The sequence below is a fragment of the Schistocerca cancellata genome, chromosome 4, assembly GCF_023864275.1.
Source record: "Schistocerca cancellata isolate TAMUIC-IGC-003103 chromosome 4, iqSchCanc2.1, whole genome shotgun sequence".
NCBI classification, from domain to species: Eukaryota; Metazoa; Arthropoda; class Insecta; order Orthoptera; family Acrididae; genus Schistocerca; species Schistocerca cancellata.
The window spans coordinates 571,311,667-571,330,330 of NC_064629.1; positions in this window are offsets into that span (position 1 = coordinate 571,311,667).

Below are 18,664 nucleotides of genomic sequence, written 5' to 3' on the forward strand. Positions count from 1 at the left end.
ACTTAGACATAAAAACTGACCGCCAGCCGGCCGCCACAGAGACGAAGTCCGAGTCGTCCACTTAAGGTGGCCAATAAAACTGACCGCCCCTGACAACGCTGTCAGTGTATGTATCAATGCCATTTTCGAATTTGAAGTTCTAGTTATCATCTTGCAGTTACGCATTGGATTTTGCATACTTGAAAATCATGAACTACAGTTAAGCATTGTAAAATTGAGTCGCAAGTGGAAAAAGGTGTAACATCTGCAACACAACGTTTACTTTTGGTATAACAGAGGGGTGAATGTAGAGGAGGCAGCTAGAAAGATTTGAACTGTGTGTGGAGCGAGTGCTTTTGGGAAAAATACGCCAGAAAAAGATATTCTTGTTTCAACAAAGATCGTTCTTGCATGAATGATTTTCCACATTAAGGAAGTCTCGACTACTGATATGTGATGGATTACCATTTTACCATCATGCGACATTTGCATTCAACAGGCAATGTTCAGAAGTCTGGTGTAGGAGTAATGCATTGCTTAATTCGAAACAACAAAAATCAACGGATTGACTATTATTGAACGTCATCAGGTCGCTCATTGGGCATTTCTGTGCAGTACTGTTACTGGTGACGTGTTATGATGCCTTTATCGTTAACTTCCTAAGAAGAAATGAAAGGCTGAGCCCTACCAAAAGACGTAGACTAGAGCAAAGAGTAGTGTGAACATAATATTTTACATCTGATAGCTCCAAAAGTGTGTTTTGGACTACGAATTCTGCCCCAAGGAGTGTGTGCAACAAAGCTGGAATTTGTTGCCAACAGCTGAGACACCTTTCGGTCGCAGTGTAAGAAAATCGAGCAACAAAACTTCATCACCTGTGCTACTGTATGACAAATCACTCTGTTGATTTGAGAAACAAAACTATCCAGGAGATTGATAGGAAAGTCGTGTCTCAGGCACTTGTATTGATAGGGAAGTCCTCTCTCAAGCACTTGTCCCTCTCGTCATACATTCGTAAAATTTTACCTTTCCCGCTCTTGATCGATCAACCGTCAAGGCAATTCATTTCTAGACGAAAATACTCTTAAAACTACACTGGTTTAATGACATCGTTAGAACCAGTGGGTTTCTACGGGCGTAGAATTTGTAAACAACTTTAGGATTGTCAGATTGTTTTAGATACCGTGAAAGAAAATTCAGCTGCTGATTATTTTCCCTTTAATGATTACTGTTGCGATTAGTAAACTAATGGAGAATGCAATTAAAATATTCACTGTACTAATACAAATTAAATTCAGCTCACTACAGAAACATCACGACGGCAGTCTATCTTAATAAAGCATTAAGTGTCTGTAAGACGATTGAGCCTATTTTAACACGAATTAGTAGGATATTACCGACTTTTGACTTCGAAAAGATCTGTATTTACTTCATTTCCTGTATCATTCGCAAGTATTATGAAAATGTGGCATTTCAACGATAAAATTATGTATTCACAACAACAACAAATATCTCGGCAGAAAACGGAAGTGGCATTATGAAATTGGCAGTACCGTAAGGTTTTCGCTCTGACACTAAGGGTTACTGTAAGTAGCAAGACGAATTTTGCTCGAACGTTATCTTACGATTCCCTTATGGAGTTTGTATCTGCCTGCTTGTAGCTCTACTACAAGAGAATTAAAAATCTGGCTTTCAGCGAGTCTCGAAAGGCGAACGAAAGCAGCTTGCACCTGGTAGCCAAGCATGTTACCTAGGAACTGGTTTTTTCCTGAAGTGGGAAGACATCCTTTTGTGGTTGAATTGTTGGCAAATGTCAGTCAGACGTGTGCCGTTGGTCTAAGCGTTTCGGTATGTTGAATTTGTACCAATGATTTTTCTACAGGTTTTTTCTGTTCCAAATAGAGAGTTGAAGTCTCCCATTAGTATTTTCACGTCATCTTGGTGAATTTTGCTTATAGTATTTTCGAGTGTGTTCCAGAATTCTTCGACATTTTTGGTGTTTTTCTTATTTTCGATGTTGGTGGAAGCATGTGCATCGATGAGTGTATATTTTTTACTGGGGCTCAGAATGAGCATAGTAATAAGTCGATGGTTGATGGGTGTGATTTCTTTGACAGAGATGATGATAGATCTGTGTTCGAGAAAAGCAATGCCAAAGATTGGTACGCCTTTCGCTACCTTTTGTTGTATTTTGCTCTTGAAGATGCAATGGTTTCCGTAATGCAAGGTTTCACTGTCAGTTAGTCGTGGTTCGTGAAGAGCAAGGATGATAATTTTTTGTTGGTCGATTTCTTTTGTGAGATTATTTAGTATTCGTGCTTGGATCAATGTATCGATGTTTAGTTTTAAAATGCATGTTTTCTGCTTGTAGGGAAATTTACCAGAGATCTTCGATATTCTCTGCCGTGCTAACCTGGACTCCCCAGAATCCGAAAATCCAACTGCCGCCTGTCGACAGCCGGGTTGTGTACCACCTGGGGTAAAGTTGACTTTGCTTGCACAGTTCATGTTTGCTTGTGTTTCGTTGGTTTGGCTTGGGTGACACCAGGACCGGACAGGACCAGAGGGTGTTGAAGCCTTTGGAAGCAAATATTTTCACCCGAGCTCAATGAGCTAACAGACGGTGACCAGAGTAGCGGTGAGTTTCATTCAAACGTGCGTGGATTTTGGGATCAACGGATTGAGTAGCCGTTCAGGATTGTGTTAGTATTTGGTTCACCCCAAGTATTTGATTTCCTCGGTACAACCCATATGGGGGGAGGGTTTCCCCTATCGGCCCCACGGGATTATTATTATTATTATTATTATTATTATTATTATTATTATTATTATTGTCATTATGTCATCAGCAAATCCGATATGGTACATCTTCCCACCACTGAAATAGAAGTGCATTGCTCGATTCAGTATTTCCATCACATAAATGTGGGTTATAATTACGTTACATTGCTACTAGTAGACATATTTCTCACTTTTTCGTAGGCAGTTGCTACCTGTTACTCCATCATAGGAATTTATGTGCGCAGCATTGTTGCAATACAGACGTTCAAATTATCCGATTTCTGTAATTTCATTTCGATATCAGATCGTTCCAATCGGATCCAGCCAGTCAGGCTTAGTGTGGATATCCGAATACGACTCTCATCATTTGATAGACTGGGTAAACCACATTCTTAATCCGACGTTTGAATCTAGATCACTTATTTATGACAGGGCCTGAATTCATAAACACTGTGCAAAATAATAATACAATGTGCTTATTACTAATATGTTATTTAAATATAAATATATGAACAAACGAGATAACAGTTTATTTACAGGAGCAGAGCTCCATCCATCATAGCAGAGCAGTGCGAGATTGGTTTCAGGGCCAAGAGAGGATAAAGCTGTTGGCGTTTGTTCCACGATCACCGAACATCAACCAGATAGAGAATATGTGGGCAGAGGTAACAAGGTCATTGCCATGTGGACCTACAAATGCAAGCGACCACTGGACGAATATAGAAAACGTTTGGTGGGAAGAAAACCATCACGCTACACTGTCGACGACTTAATGAAATCAATGCCCCTACGCCTTCGAGAAATCTTACGTAATGATCGTGGGTGGGTTGGTTACTTAAAGTATACTCGTCCACAAAACCCATGTGGACAATTATCTGATAGTCGGTCAAGCTTCGTTTTGTCGCAGCTCTTTAGATACAAGTCCATTTACTTTCAGTCTCCTCCTTACAATTCTTGCAATGCAAGGTAATTAAAAAATCTCATCCACTCGACGCCAACTGAGGAACTGACTGGTGTATGTGTTGTTCAACACACAGTAGTTGTCACCCTCGCTGGAATCAGTGACTGTTTGTGTGTGTGTGTGTTTCGTGTTCACGCACAATCTGAATCAATACTGTTAACAACCAACAATAAATATTGCATCAAATATGACTGTAAAGTGTTTTAATGCGATGGGAAGTTACAAACTGAACTTTTACTCAACCCACGACCTGCATATTACGTTAAGTAAGATATATTAACTCCATAGTATCGTTAGCAGAGGACAGTGCGCTCTTGTTGTCGAGGCTCGCGACAAGTGCAGCGATTAGCAGTGCCCAATGCCGCCGCGATTTGTTTATGTTGGCTGAGCGTGGACACTGCAGCAGACGCTTCGCCATAAAGAGAAAGAAATCGCCTTGGCTCTGACTGCAGTGAGCGGATATCACTGCCTGCGTGTTCTTATAGTAACCAACGTGAGACTCTACTCACAAGTGCCATGGAGAAATTGCAACGGGTATCATGTCATTAGTCATCAGAATATTAACCAGTGATGAAATGTCCACTCTATTTGAATCCCATGAAAATAGGAACCTTCTCACAAAGGAATGTGAGGTGATATCAAAATTTATCCAACATACAAAAATTAACTGCAGGGCTTTCATGTATGCAGTAGTAGCAGACAAGGAAATATTATGTCTTGGAAGCGTATATTTCATTTCCTCTTCTCATATTAACGCCCTTGTTTTAGTATGAAGTGAGAAAATAAACACGAAAAACAAAAGTTCCTGAGAAGCATATCAGTCATTTCCTCTTCTCATATCGTAACTTTTGTTTTAGTATGAAGTAAAAAAATAAACAGTTTAAGGTTGTGAAGCATAATATGACACCAGATTCTTATCGTAGGCGCTATCGGAAACGCAAAAAGCAGGGAGCTGCCCATTCTTTTGTCCAACAGTCTGTCTCCTTCCATGCATTACTCCCGCTAGGAGATTCTTATTTAAGGACTTGTGGGCATCAAGTTCTTCAGCAGAACAAGCCTTATCTTATTGTGCTAATTACGGTATGGAAAAAATGCAACAAAGACGATTTCCCTTACAGCAGTGGGGATATTTGCAAATGTCTGTATTCATCAATGACTACCAGCTGCCACAACAATGCACAGAAGCCCTGCGGCAGGCAACACAACTGTGCGTGCACTTCAGACTTCATTCAGTAAGACGTCAGGAGATGGATGGAAACGTCAAATTAATGTCGCTTTCCGAGTCGTATTCAATCCAGAATGAGGTGTTATTAAGGTAGTTGAGTGTTCTAGCAATTACACTTTTACAATTCCCATATGAGTATTCCGATAGCCAAAAGAATCCGTTAGTGTGAAACTATCGGGAACTGCATTAATAGCAAACTGCAAGAACTTGAGACAATACGCGGACTCTTCTCTTCGCTGAGTGACCTATTACTGTTATTTAGGGTTCTCTTCATCCTAGGCGTAATGCAAATGGAACATCAGTGGCGCTTTCCGCTATTCTTGACAAACATCAGCAACTTGTAATCACTGCGAGTTACAACTTCGTGATGATATGGCTCAGGTTGTCAGCAGTTGTGGTGGTGTTATGCTCTAAAAACTGCTTACAGTAACGTTAATTGTGGCACACGTAATTTAGCGCTGACTACCTATTTAAGTAAAGATAGTGTTGTGGCGTCGTCGCTTTTCTTTATTTGACCTCAGCTTGAGTAATCCGATTTAACGAACATAGTACTTCATTCGCGGGCTGCTAATGATACAGTATGACTACTGAGATCATCGTGCGGGTATTACATTAATTCTACAATGAATTACTTAACAAATATTACCCTCAGCTATGCAGCTGGAATGACTCATTACACAGGTACTCTATGTTGCACTTGGTTAAGGGATCAGTTAGCTGCAATCCTGCTTCTACTGTTCGTAAATACTTATATACTTCATAAATGGTTCAAATGGCTCTGAGCACTATGGGACTTAACTTCTGAGGTCATCAGTCTACTAGAACTTAGAACTACTTAAACCTAACTAACCTAATGACATCAGACACATCCATGCCCGAGACAGGATTAGAACCTGCGACCGTAGCGGTCGCGGGGTTCCAGTCTGTAGCGCCTAGAACCGCTCGGCGACCTCGGCCGGCATACTTGTATACTGACCATTCGTTATTTGACTAAATATGAACTACAATGTGATTCGCATATATATGACATGGGTTAGCGCCGGCACAAAGCAGTCACTAACGGTTGGAAGCCGTTTAAGTCCCGTTACACTGATGGCAAGACAAATGCTCGCAAATCACCTCTATTGCCTCAAAAACAATTGCATCTTAAATATGGGAGGACCGACGTCCACACTGTCACAGCGCTTTGAAATACAGCTAAGACGTCATATGAATATTTGTGACCGACTGGGCTTCGAACCTGGACCTCCTGCTTACTAGACAGACATGCTGATCACTGCACTATTTCTTTTTTTTAAAAAAGTTTAAGAAGACTTTCAGCACCAGGTAGGCGGAGGCAAAGGGGGCAGGGGTCGAAGATCCGAGGTCTGGCCTCAATGCCTCCCCTATACCTGTTACTGAGCAGCTGCATTATTCCCATGTATTCCATGTTTGCAGCCATATATGCCGTTTAATTGTGGAACAAAATTGAAGTAGTAATTAAGGTAAAATAAAGTACAGATTGCCGCCTCCAATGGCGTACGTTCCTTTTAGAACATAACTTATAACAGTGAAGAGGGTGACGGAAAAATACATAGCAAACATTCATTCAGAAATATATTCACAATTTTAGTTATTATGCCCTTAACCATAATCCGAGTTGGAGTCTCTCTTCAGTTACAGCTAACCAGTGCGCACCTATTGCACTATTGTAAGAACCGAGATGCAGTATTTTGGATTTAAAATGTTGTAAATTCGTTGTAAGAACTTATGAGACCAAGCTGCTTAGGTCACCGGTCCCTAATCGTACACACTGTTTAATCTAACTTAAACTAATTTACGCTATGGACAGCACACACACCCATACCGGAGGGAGGACTCGAACCTCCGACGGTGGGCACTGTCGGGACACAGCAGCCAACCTCTCTTCAGCACCTGTCTACACACGCTTCTCGTCAGACGCGAATTCCCATCTTTGCCGCATCCCATATGCGTGGTACCCTCCCCCCCCCCCCCCCCCCCCCCCACGGCCAATTTATTCCACTCGCTCGCGGCTACGCTGTATTCCCGCTAGGGTTCGGACGTTGTTGTGCGTCTAGCACTGAAAACTTTTGATGACCCGTCGATACCCAAATAATTATACAGGATGTTTGAGTAGGAATAGTAAATATTGTAGGAGGTGGTGGTATAGACAAATCGCAGAAAAAAATGCCATATAACCCCCTGTATATGGATATACACCATGAACAATGGACCTTGCCGTTGGTGGAGAGGCTTGCGTGCCTCAGCGATACAGATGGCCGCACCGTAGGTGCAACCACAACGGAGGGGTATCTGTTGAGAGGCCAGACAAACGTGTGGTTCCTGAAGAGGGGCAGCAGCTGTTTCAGTAGTTGCAGGGGCAACAGTCTGGATGATTGACTGATATGGCCTTGCAACACTAATCAAAACGGCCTTGCTGTGCTGGAACTGCAAACGGCTGAAAGCAAGGGGAAACTACGGCCGTAATTTTTCCCGAGGGCATGCAGCTTTACTATATGATTAAATGATGATGGCGTCCTCTTGGGTAAAATATTCCGGAGGTAAAATAGTCCCCCATTCGGATCTCCGGGCGGGGACTACTCAAGAGGACGTCGTTATCAGGAGAAAGAAAACTGGCGTTCTACGGATCGGAGCGTGGAATGTCAGATACCTTAATCGGGCAGGTAGGTTAGAAAATTTAAAAAGGGAAATGGATAGGTTGAAGTTAGATGTAGTGGGAATTAGTGAAGTTCGGTGGCAGGAGGAACAAGACTTTTGGTCAGGTGAATGCAGGGTTATAAATACAAAATCAAATAGGGGTAATGCAGGAGTAGGTTTAATAATGAATAAAAAAAATAGGAGTGCGGGTAAGCTACTACCAACAGCATAGTGAACGCATTATTGTGGCCAAGATAGACACGAAACCCATGACTACAACAGTAGTACAAGTTTATATGCCAACTAGGTCTGCAGATGATGAAGAAATTGATGAAATGTATGATGAGATAAAAGAAATTATTCAGGTAGTGAAGGGAGACGAAAATTTAATAGTCATGGGTGACTGGAATTCGAGAGTAGGAAAAGGGAGAGAAGGAAACATAGTGGGTGAATATGGATTGGGGGAGAAGAATGAAAGAGGACCGTCTGGTAGAATTTTGCACAGAGCATAACTTAATCATAGCTAACACGTGGTTCAAAAATCATAAAAGAAGATTGTATACATGGAAGAATCCTGGAGATACTAGAAGGTATCAGATAGATTATATAATCTTAAGACAGAGATTTAGGAATCAGGTTTTAAATAGTAAGACATTTCCAGGGGCAGATGTGGACTCTGATCACAATCTATTGGTCATGAACTGTAGATTAAAACTGAAGAAACTGCAAAAAGGTGGGAATTTAAGGAGATGGATAAACTGACTAAACCAGAGATTGTACAGAGTTTCAGGGAGAGCATAAGGGAACAATTGACAGGAATGGTGGAAAGAAATACAGCAGAAGAAGAATGGGTAGCTCTGAGGGATGAAGTAGTGAAGGCAGCAGAGGATCAAGTAGGTAAAAAGACGAGGGCTAGTAGAAATCCTTGGGTAACAGAAGAAATACTGAATTTAATTGATGAAAGGAGAAAATATAAAAACGCAGTAAATGAAGCAGGATGAAGGAAATACAAACTTCTCAAAAATGAGATCGACAGGAAGTGCAAAATGGCTAAGCAGGCATGGCTAGACGACAAATGTAAGGATGTAGAGGCTTATCTCACAGGAAAATTAAAGAGACCTTAGGAGAAAAGAGAGCTTCTTGTATGAATATCAAGAGCTCAGATGGAAACCCAGTTCTAAGCAAAGAAGGGAAAGCAGAAAGGTGGAAGGAGTATATAGAGGATCTATACAAGGGCGATGTACTTGAGGACAATATTATGGAAATGGAAAAGGATGTAGATGAAGATGAAATGGGAGATACGATACTGCGTGAAGAGTTTGACAGAGCACTGAAAGACCTGAGTCGGAACAGGGCCCTCGGAGTAGACAACATTCCATTGGAACTACTGACGGCCTTGGGAGAGCCAGTCCTGACAAAACTCTACTCTGGCGAAATACCTTCAGACTTCAAGAAGAATATAATAATTCCAATCCCAAAGAAAGCAGGTGTTGACAGATGTGAAAATTACCGAACTATCTGTTTAATAAGTCACAGCTGCAAAATACTAACGCGAATTCTTTACAGACGAATGGAAAAACTGGTAGAAGCCGACCTCGGGGAAGATCAGTTTGGATTCCGCAGAGATGTTGGAACACGTGAGGCAATACTGGCCCTACGACTTATCTTAGAATATAGATTAAGGAAAGGTAAACCTACATTCCTAGCATTTGTAGACGTAGAGAAAGCTTTTGACAATCTTGACTGGAATACTCTCTTTCAAATTCTAAAGGTGGCAGGGGTAAAATACAGGGAGCGAAAGGCTGTTTACAATTTGTACAGAAACCAGATGGCAGTTATAGGAGTCTACATCTACATCTACATTTACATTTATACTCCGCAAGCCACCCAACGGTGTGTGGCGGAGGGCACTTTCCGTGCCACTGTCATTACCTCCCTTTTCTGTTCCAGTCGCGTATGGTTCGCGGGAATAACGACTGCCTGAAAGCCTCCGTGCGCGCTCGAATCTCTCTAATTTTACATTCGTGATCTCCTCGGGAGGTATAAGAAGGGGGAAGCAATATATTCGATACCTCATCCAGAAAGAAGGGGTATGAAAGGGAAGCAGCGGTTGGGAAGGGAGTGAGACAGGGTTGTAGCCTGTCCCCAGTGTTATTCAATCTGTATTTTGAGCAAGCAGTAAAGGAAACAAAAGAAAAATTCGGAGTAGGTATTAAAGTCCATGGAGAAGAAATAAAAACGTTGAGGTTCGCCGATGACATTGTAATTCTGTCAGAGACAGCAAAGGACTTGGAAGAGCAGTTGAACGGAATGGACAGTGTCTTGAAATGAGGGTATAAGATGAACATCAACAAAAGCAAAATAAGGATAATGGAATGTAATCGAATTAAGCCGGGTGATGCTGAGGGAATTAGATTAGGAAGTGAGACACTTAAAGTAGTAACGGAGGTTTGCTATTTGGGGAGCAAAATAACTGATGATGGTCGAAGTAGAGAGGATATAAAATGAAGACTGGCAATGAGAAGGAAAGCGTTTCTGAAGAAGAGAAATTTGTTAACATCGAGTATAGATTTAAGTGTCAGAAAGTCGTTTCTGAAAGTATTTGTGTGGAGTGTATGGAAGTGAAACATGGACGATAAATAGTTTGGACAAGAAGAGAATAGAAGCTTTCGAAATGTGGTGCTACAGAAGAATGCTGAACATTAGATGGGTAGATCACATAACTAATGAGGAGGTATTGAATAGAATTGGGGAGAAGAGGAGTTTGTGGCACAACTTGACAAGAAGGGACCGGTTGGTAGGACATGTTCTGAGGCATCAAGGGATCACCAATTTAGTATTGGAGGGCAGCGTGGAGGGTAAAAATCGTAGAGGGAGACCAAGAGATGAATACAGTAAGCAGATTCAGAAGGATGTAGGTTGCAGTAAGTACTGGGAGATGAAGAAGCTTGCACAGGATAGAGTAGCATGGAGAGCTGCATCAAACCAGTCTCAGGACTGAAGACAGCAACAAGAACATGGATATATGTGTGGTGTGTGTTCTTTCTGGAATGTCCGAAAGAAAAGACACTACGAATCCGGGTTCGAACCTGGTTAGGCACAAATTTTCATCTGACGCCATTGTTCTATTTTAATGCGCATGACAGCCTGAACATCTGTCCTTCAATCTTTAATTGATTAACAAGGTTGTCTATTTCGATTCGTAGTGTTCGTTCTTTCGGAAATGTCCGAAAGAACAGACACACACACACACACACACACACACACACACACACACACACACACATTTTTATCTTAAGTGCTATTCGGAAAATGTTTGGCAACTCAGTGATAGTGCCGGACTGGAGCTGCATCAACCTATTCATTTCACTAGATATAGTTGTAATTTTCTGAACAATTCCTGTTTAATAAGTGACAGCGACAGTGTCTCTCATCATTTACTTTGTCGGAAACCTGCTTCTCTCTGCCCTGGCCTATACTATAGCAATGAGTGATTGCTTACATTCTTGATACCTCACTGGACGTGCTACTGCAACTGTAGCCAAAGATTCAAATCCCGCTGGAAAAGTATGTTTCAAGTCAGATGGTTTTGCTCCTCCCATACTGCCATTGAAGCGATCACAAAGAAATTAAGTATAGGTATCCTATGAAACCTTTGAGTTCATACTGTGGTGCTGTGAAGACGAAAAAAGTAGTTTTTCACAATTATCAGATAACAGATGGAATCTGTCAGATTTCACTAATTATGATTGCATTATTAACTGTTGATTCACAGGCGCTTTTCTTCCGCTTATTGTAACTGTTATTTGAATGTTAGAGCTGGAAGAATAGAAACATCAAATTTTCGCCGTATGGAATGTTCGAATTCACCCTAAATCTTCATGTTTCGAATAAAGGCAGAATATCCGTCAGGAAAGCTGACAACAATAATCCAGGCCATGCCTGTCTTCTGGTGGATGTGCCAATGACAGTGATCTCAATAACAATATTATACAGCAAATATACATTGCCAACTCAACCACTGGAGAAGCTCCAAAACTGGGAATCGCGTCTGGTAAATACGCATTCAAGGTTTCGGTCCGATTAAGTCAATAAAACACAAATAATTGCCGCAGTTATTAATTTATGACATTTAGTTTGCATTCAGTGCATCGATGTATTACAAGTAATTGCACTCTAGCCCCTAAACCTAGTTACAGAAATGCGAATAAGACTCTTTGACATATAATGAGGATCTTGCGGCCCTTGCCACCCGCAATTTCGAAATGAAGCTATAGTCACTTCCGAGGTCACTCACAGAACACATCAGCTGGTATCCTTCATGGCGGTATAATTGAAACTTGGCAACAGCGCAGAATATGTTTGGCAACTCTGTGACCGACGAGTTACTTCCTTAATGGCACAGAACTATCCTGCTAAATTCACCTGATATTATCGTGTCATTTCAATTTAATACTGAGTGATTTTCGCTTGAGATGTGACATAAGAATATCAGTTAATCCTTTTGAATCCACGAAAGTCGTTCCACATGGGAAATACAAGTACTGTCGCCTCTTATGTTGCGGTTTATCTGACATAGCGCTTACTGGGTCAATAAGTAAGTGGAAGACACCGCGCCTGTCCGCTAGCTCCTAGGTAGTGTGTGTGTGTGTGTGTGTGTGTGTGTGTGTGTGTGTCCAGAAGGGGAAGGGGGAAGAATTTTTTTCCTGTTTGTATGAGAGGGACGATTTTTGCCGGCATGGTAGCTCAGCATGTTCGGTCAGAGGGTTAGCTGCCCTCTGCAATAAAAAAACTGAGTCAATGGATCAACCAGGAACTCCCGGGTGTCTTCCGACGTCCACCTCGAGCAGATACAACGAACTAAAAAGAAGAAAATGAGATAAAAAAAAGAAAAAAAAGTGACGTGCTTGCCTGTCAGGTGCATGCTGCCTGTGTTCGCCTGTCGACCCTCGCCGAAAGCCAGATTTTTAATTGTTTTGTAGCAGAGAAGCAGGCAGATACAAATTCAATGAGGGAATCGTAAGACAACGCTCTAGCAAAATTCGTCTTGCTTCTTTTAGTAACCCTTAGTGTCAAAGCGAAAATCCTTGAGGTACTGCCAAATTCATAATGCCACGTTTTTGTTTCTGTCGACATATTTTTTGTTGTTGTGAGTACATAATTTTATCTATGAACTGCCACATTTTCATAATACTTGCGAAGCAAATCATGTGAAGTAACACTTCACCAACTTGTTGGGAACGTGGAAAAAGCACTATCCTTTCTGGATGCTCTCTGTATCTTCCTGGATGTCGAGTAATACGACCTTCGAGTAAATAGTTAGAGATGAAGAACCTAGTGGTGAATGAACTCATAGATGAGCTGAATGCGGGAGACTACTCTTGAAAAGAATAAGTAGACGATCTATTCACAGTAAGACTTAGAAAATTTGCTAGTACTGTTAAACCTATGTGCACTGAACATTGTGAAAAAGTATTTAAAGACGAGCCCCACGAAAATTGGTGTAGTATTATTTATGGGGAAGCATGTCCAGCACACATACTGAAAAATTATGTTTCTCGATGAAACTTTAGAGAGGGTTGTAGTGTATCTAGAGGTAGCCCTGGATGGAAAACTATTATGAACACCTCACATAAAGAATATTTTCCACTGCGAAAGATAATCTTATAAGCACTAGAAGCTGCTGTAGGGTAAATGGGGCCTAAACCCAGTACATACTGGATACACATCCCTGCAAAAAGACCAATGATAATTTATTGGCCTATAATATTAACGACGTCGAACAGAAGGTGGATGCTAGGGGGTCTGGCAAAGTGCAGAGACTGGTCTGCTTTCACAAACAGATGGAATTTGCAGGACATCCACTCTTGGAGTGGATATTATGCTGGACATGCCCGCCTTACACCTGTAGCTTAAAATGGAGGCAGCGGCAGGAACATAAAGGCTAAAAATTGGAAATAACTGGATATAGTTAGAATATACGGAATCCCAAACCAGTAAGGCGATGGCTGGGGAAATGCTGACTAACTACACAATAACTTCTAGCTGTTTTAATAAACTTTGCCATGTAACAGTTGGAAGCAGGGAGCAGTGGAAAAATGAACCACAACACAGTGCTGGAGACACAATACTGACAGATCGAAAACAGATGAAAGTACCAGGTGTGGTGTACTACCTAGAATCTCTTTAGGGAAGATGACCACAGTATTACACTTTTTTTCTGTCAGAATGTGCACGGGTGAAAATTAGAGTAGACCCTACAAAAATCGTAACATCTACTTTTACTCAGACAGCCAAGCAGCTCTGAAATCTGTATCAGCCTCTGCAACTAGATCGAAGGTCGTTGCAGAATTCCATGAAGCATTTTCTTTCGGACATGTCCAAAAGAACAGACACCACACATATATCCATACATAGGGTGTTTCAGGAGGAATAGTAGATATTTTAGCAGGTGGTAGTACAGGCGAAAAAAATTTCATATAAATGCGTCCACTTTTTATTGAGTACAGAGATACAGCTGTTAGTATGTAACGCTAACAAACTCAAAGCAAAGGCAAATGAGGACATTCAAAGTAGATTTTCAAAAATTCACCAACCAACTTCAATGCACATTTGACTTCTCTTGATAACACCACGTGTAGCTCTACTGAGGTCGTCTTTGCGTTCTTTTATGAGGGCTGCACTATTCATAACCCGAACGATCAAATCGGCTCTTGGGTTTACTTTTTATTTGTAGACTTCGCCTTTAACCATCCCCACAGGCAAAAATCCAAAGAGATAAGATCTGAGGACATTGAAGGCCAAGAAAAGTGCCCATATCTAATGATCCACCTTACGGGAAATGTTAGGTTTGGATAATGAGTCACCTGACGACTAGAATGTGCATGAGCAACGTCATGCTGGAGGAACGTAGGCATTCTTGTAGCCAAATGAACCTGCATCTTGGTTCTTACAATAGCGCAACAGGTGCGCACTGGTTAGATGTAAATGAAGAGAGATTCCAACTCGGCTTGAGGTTAAGGGCGAATCCCAAGCGCATGGCCACGAACAATTAGGAGCAGAAACTTAATGTCATCGGAACCTTGTTGAAGGACCATGACATGCGATTGTTAGACCGACTGCAGAAAGTTCACTTTATAAATACATACATACTTAGCAAAATATATCATGTCACAGCAGTGTTACCGATACTGCAGGTCACTGCACATAAAATATTAGGTGTAGCCTCTTGGTATGTGTGGAAACAAAATATCTTCAAAGTATCCCTCCACACGGCGACTTTGCAAAGGCAAAACGGAGGACTTGGAATTAAAGACGTGCTTTTAAACAAATACATGCCACTAAGACAGCCATCACGAAACTTCTGTTCCTCTCGTTAGATCCTGGGGATAGGAACGCTTCTGTTAATGTAGCATGCTAGCCTAGATTACGTCCGAAAGTACTATGGCGATTGGAGCTGTATAAGACTTCCACCAGCACAAACCAACACTAGAACCGTCTATGATTATATTAGCAGATATCGCCTTCACAAACAAATTCCGGTAAATTAACCTACAAAAAACTGGATGAACGCCTGGAAAAATATCAACAATAAAATTCTACCAACTAGAGTTTGTAAACGAAACCATACCCACAAAGGAACGATTATGGAACATCAAATTGAGACCATCTCCATACTGTGACTAATGTCGGCTTGTAGAAACTGTAGCGCACATCTCCTTATGTGAAAACAGAATCGGAATTTGTAACTGGACTAGGAAGAAATTAGCACTATCAACAGAACCGCAGAAAGTCATATACCGATAACTGAAGCTTTACAACCCGACTGGAAATGTTACGCGTCCGCAAAGAATACAGTTACTCGTGGCTTCTGGGACAGTTTGTGTTTTACGTCGTAAAAAAAAAAAACTTAGAAGACTACATGTTTTATATTGCAGAAGAACATTTTACGCTGAAGAAGAATAACAAATATCAGGAATGGTTTCAAATTTTGTTTTTATCTATTGATTTATGTGGGCTATGAAGAGGTAGACAGTTTTTTTGATTAGAAGCAGAAAACTATTCTTTCACTTTTTTTTATTCCTGGAATATTCTTTTACGTTGGTTCTAAAATCAAAACTGTTCTAATTTGGCAAAACCACTCCACCTCCGAAATTTTTTTCATTTGTTGAAAAATATACTTCCTTACAGACCTCATATGCATCCAGTGTAAATTGTGAATATATTTCTGAATGAATGTTTGCTATGTATTTTTCCGTCACCCATTTCACTGTTATAAGTTATGTTCTACAAGGAACGTACGCCATTGGAGGCGGCAATCTGTAATTCATTTTACGTTAACAACTACTTCAATTTTGTTCCACAATTTAAATGTATAAATGGGTGCAAACATGGAATACATGGGAATAATGCAGCTGCTCAGTGACAGGTTGTAAGTGGCGTGAATATAAGTAGCGTGAATATAAGGACGCTATGTGCAAGAAGCATGAAGCGCCCTTCGAATGTATCCTGATAGCTAAAAGAGCCACGCGTACTTTGAATAAGAAAACGCTACTTGACACTGAAATCAATATAAAAGATAGGGTCGCCACCAACTCTAGCCACACGACAAGAAGAGGTAGCACTGAGTCGGAAAATTACTTAATTTATTAATAAGAAAAACTCACAAAAGAACAGTCATTGTAAAGTCATTGATAATGAATGTGATGTAGTTATTAATATGATCCAGGCATTCTTCCCGTGAATCAAATATTGAGTAAAGTAAAGAGGTCGTGAACACCATGCGTAAGTGCAGCCTGCAGCAAGATTCGTGAAAACACGATCTATTCCAGAGCATTTGTTTCAGATAAAAAAAGGGACACTAATCACTACACCTGTGCACATGGAAACGCTATAGGTGGGCCAACAAGGAAAACTATAAGGTAACGGCGACGTAACATCGGTACACAAGATAAGATTGAAGGCAAAATTATTTATTCCTTAAAACATTGATGTAGTGCATCTATAGACTGCTGTTGCATGCTAACTATGTACAATTGCTTGTGAAATACTACACGTTTCATAACAGACTCGCGTGCCCACTCGGTCCGTGGAGACAATTTCTATGGACCGTGGCCAAATTTTAATCACATGAGACAAAGAAAATTCACAAATACACAAAAATTACCAAGATCCGTAAAAGATTAGAAGCATACACACACAGTTGTAGGCACATAAACATTCACACTGAACCGAGGGCACTTCAACATATGCAACTCCTTTGTGCCGCGTTCCTCTCACGGATGAAAGTCAAGACTGCATTGGGAATCAAACTGAAAGTCTACAAAAGCCTTGCATTCCCTGCTGCAACCCAGCAAGTAAATCTTTATAAGACGAAATTCGAGACCAAAAGCTAAAAGCTCCCCTCTCTATGTGACAACGCGCCACGCGGTCAGTCCAACTCACCCTTCTTCAACTGGAGCACAGCTGTGTACGCTTCCCGTACCGGCGGCAGACTGCCTCCCGCTTCTCCAGCCTCTTCCACGCTCCGCGTGGACCGGAAAACCCCAGGATGCCATTTCCGCCACCAACCTAACGCAGGTGGATTTCTCCCAAGTAGCGGAAACCTCTTTGCCGACTTGACCACTACGAGAGTTGGCAATGAAAGGTGGCTACAGGGCCCTTTCAAGGTATAGGGGAGGCATTGAGGCCAGACCTCGGATCTTCGACCCCTGCCCTCTTTGCCTCCGCCTACCTGGTGCTGAAAGTCTTCTCAAACTTTTTTTTAAAAAAAAGAAATAGTGCAGTGATCAGCATGTCTGTCTAGTAAGCAGGAGGTCCAGGTTCAAAGCCCAGTCGGTCACAAATATTCATTTGCCGTCTTAGCTGTATTTCAAAGCGCTGTGACAGTGTGGACGTCGGTCCTCCCATATTTAAGATGCAATTGTTTTCTGAGGCAATAGAGGTGACTTGCGAACATTTGTCTTGCCATCAGTGTAACGGGACTTAAACGACTTCCAGCCGTTAGTGCTTGCTTTGTGCCGGCGCTAACCCATGTCATATATATGCGAATCAGATTGTAGTTCATATTTAGTCAAATAACGAATGGTCAGTATACAAGTATGCCGGCCGAGGTCGCCGAGCGGTTCTAGGCGCTACAGACTGGAACCCCGCGACCGCTACGGTCGCAGGTTCTAATCCTGTCTCGGGCATGGATGTGTCTGATGTCATTAGGTTAGTTAGGTTTAAGTAGTTCTAAGTTCTAGTAGACTGATGACCTCAGAAGTTAAGTCCCATAGTGCTCAGAGCCATTTGAACCATTTATGAAGTATATAAGTATTTACGAACAGTAGAAGCAGGATTGCAGCTAACTGATCCCTTAACCAAGTGCAACGTAGAGTACCTGTGTAATGAGTCATTCCAGCTGCATAGCTGAGGGTAATATTTGTTAAGTAATTCATTGTAGAATTAATGTAATACCCGCACGATGATCTCAGTAGTCATACTGTATCATTAGCAGCCCGCGAATGAAGTACTATGTTCGTTAAATCGGATTACTCAAGCTGAGGTCAAATAAAGAAAAGCGACGACGCCACAACACTATCTTTACTTAAATAGGTAGTCAGCGCTAAATTACGTGTGCCACAATTAACGTTACTGTAAGCAGTTTTTAGAACATAACACCACCACAACTGCTGACAACCTGAGCCATATCATCACGAAGTTGTAACTCGCAGTGATTACAAGTTGCTGATGTTTGTCAAGAATAGCGGAAAGCGCCACTGATGTTCCATTTGCATTACGCCTAGGACGAAGAGAACCCTAAATAACAGTAATAGGTCACTCAGCGAAGAGAAGAGTCCGCGTATTGTCTCAAGTTCTTGCAGTTTGCTATTAATGCAGTTCCCGATAGTTTCACACTAACGGATTCTTTTGGCTATCGGAATACTCATATGGGAATTGTAAAAGTGTAATTGCTAGAACACTCAACTACCTTAATAACACCTCATTCTGGATTGAATACGACTCGGAAAGCGACATTAATTTGACGTTTCCATCCATCTCCTGACGTCTTACTGAAT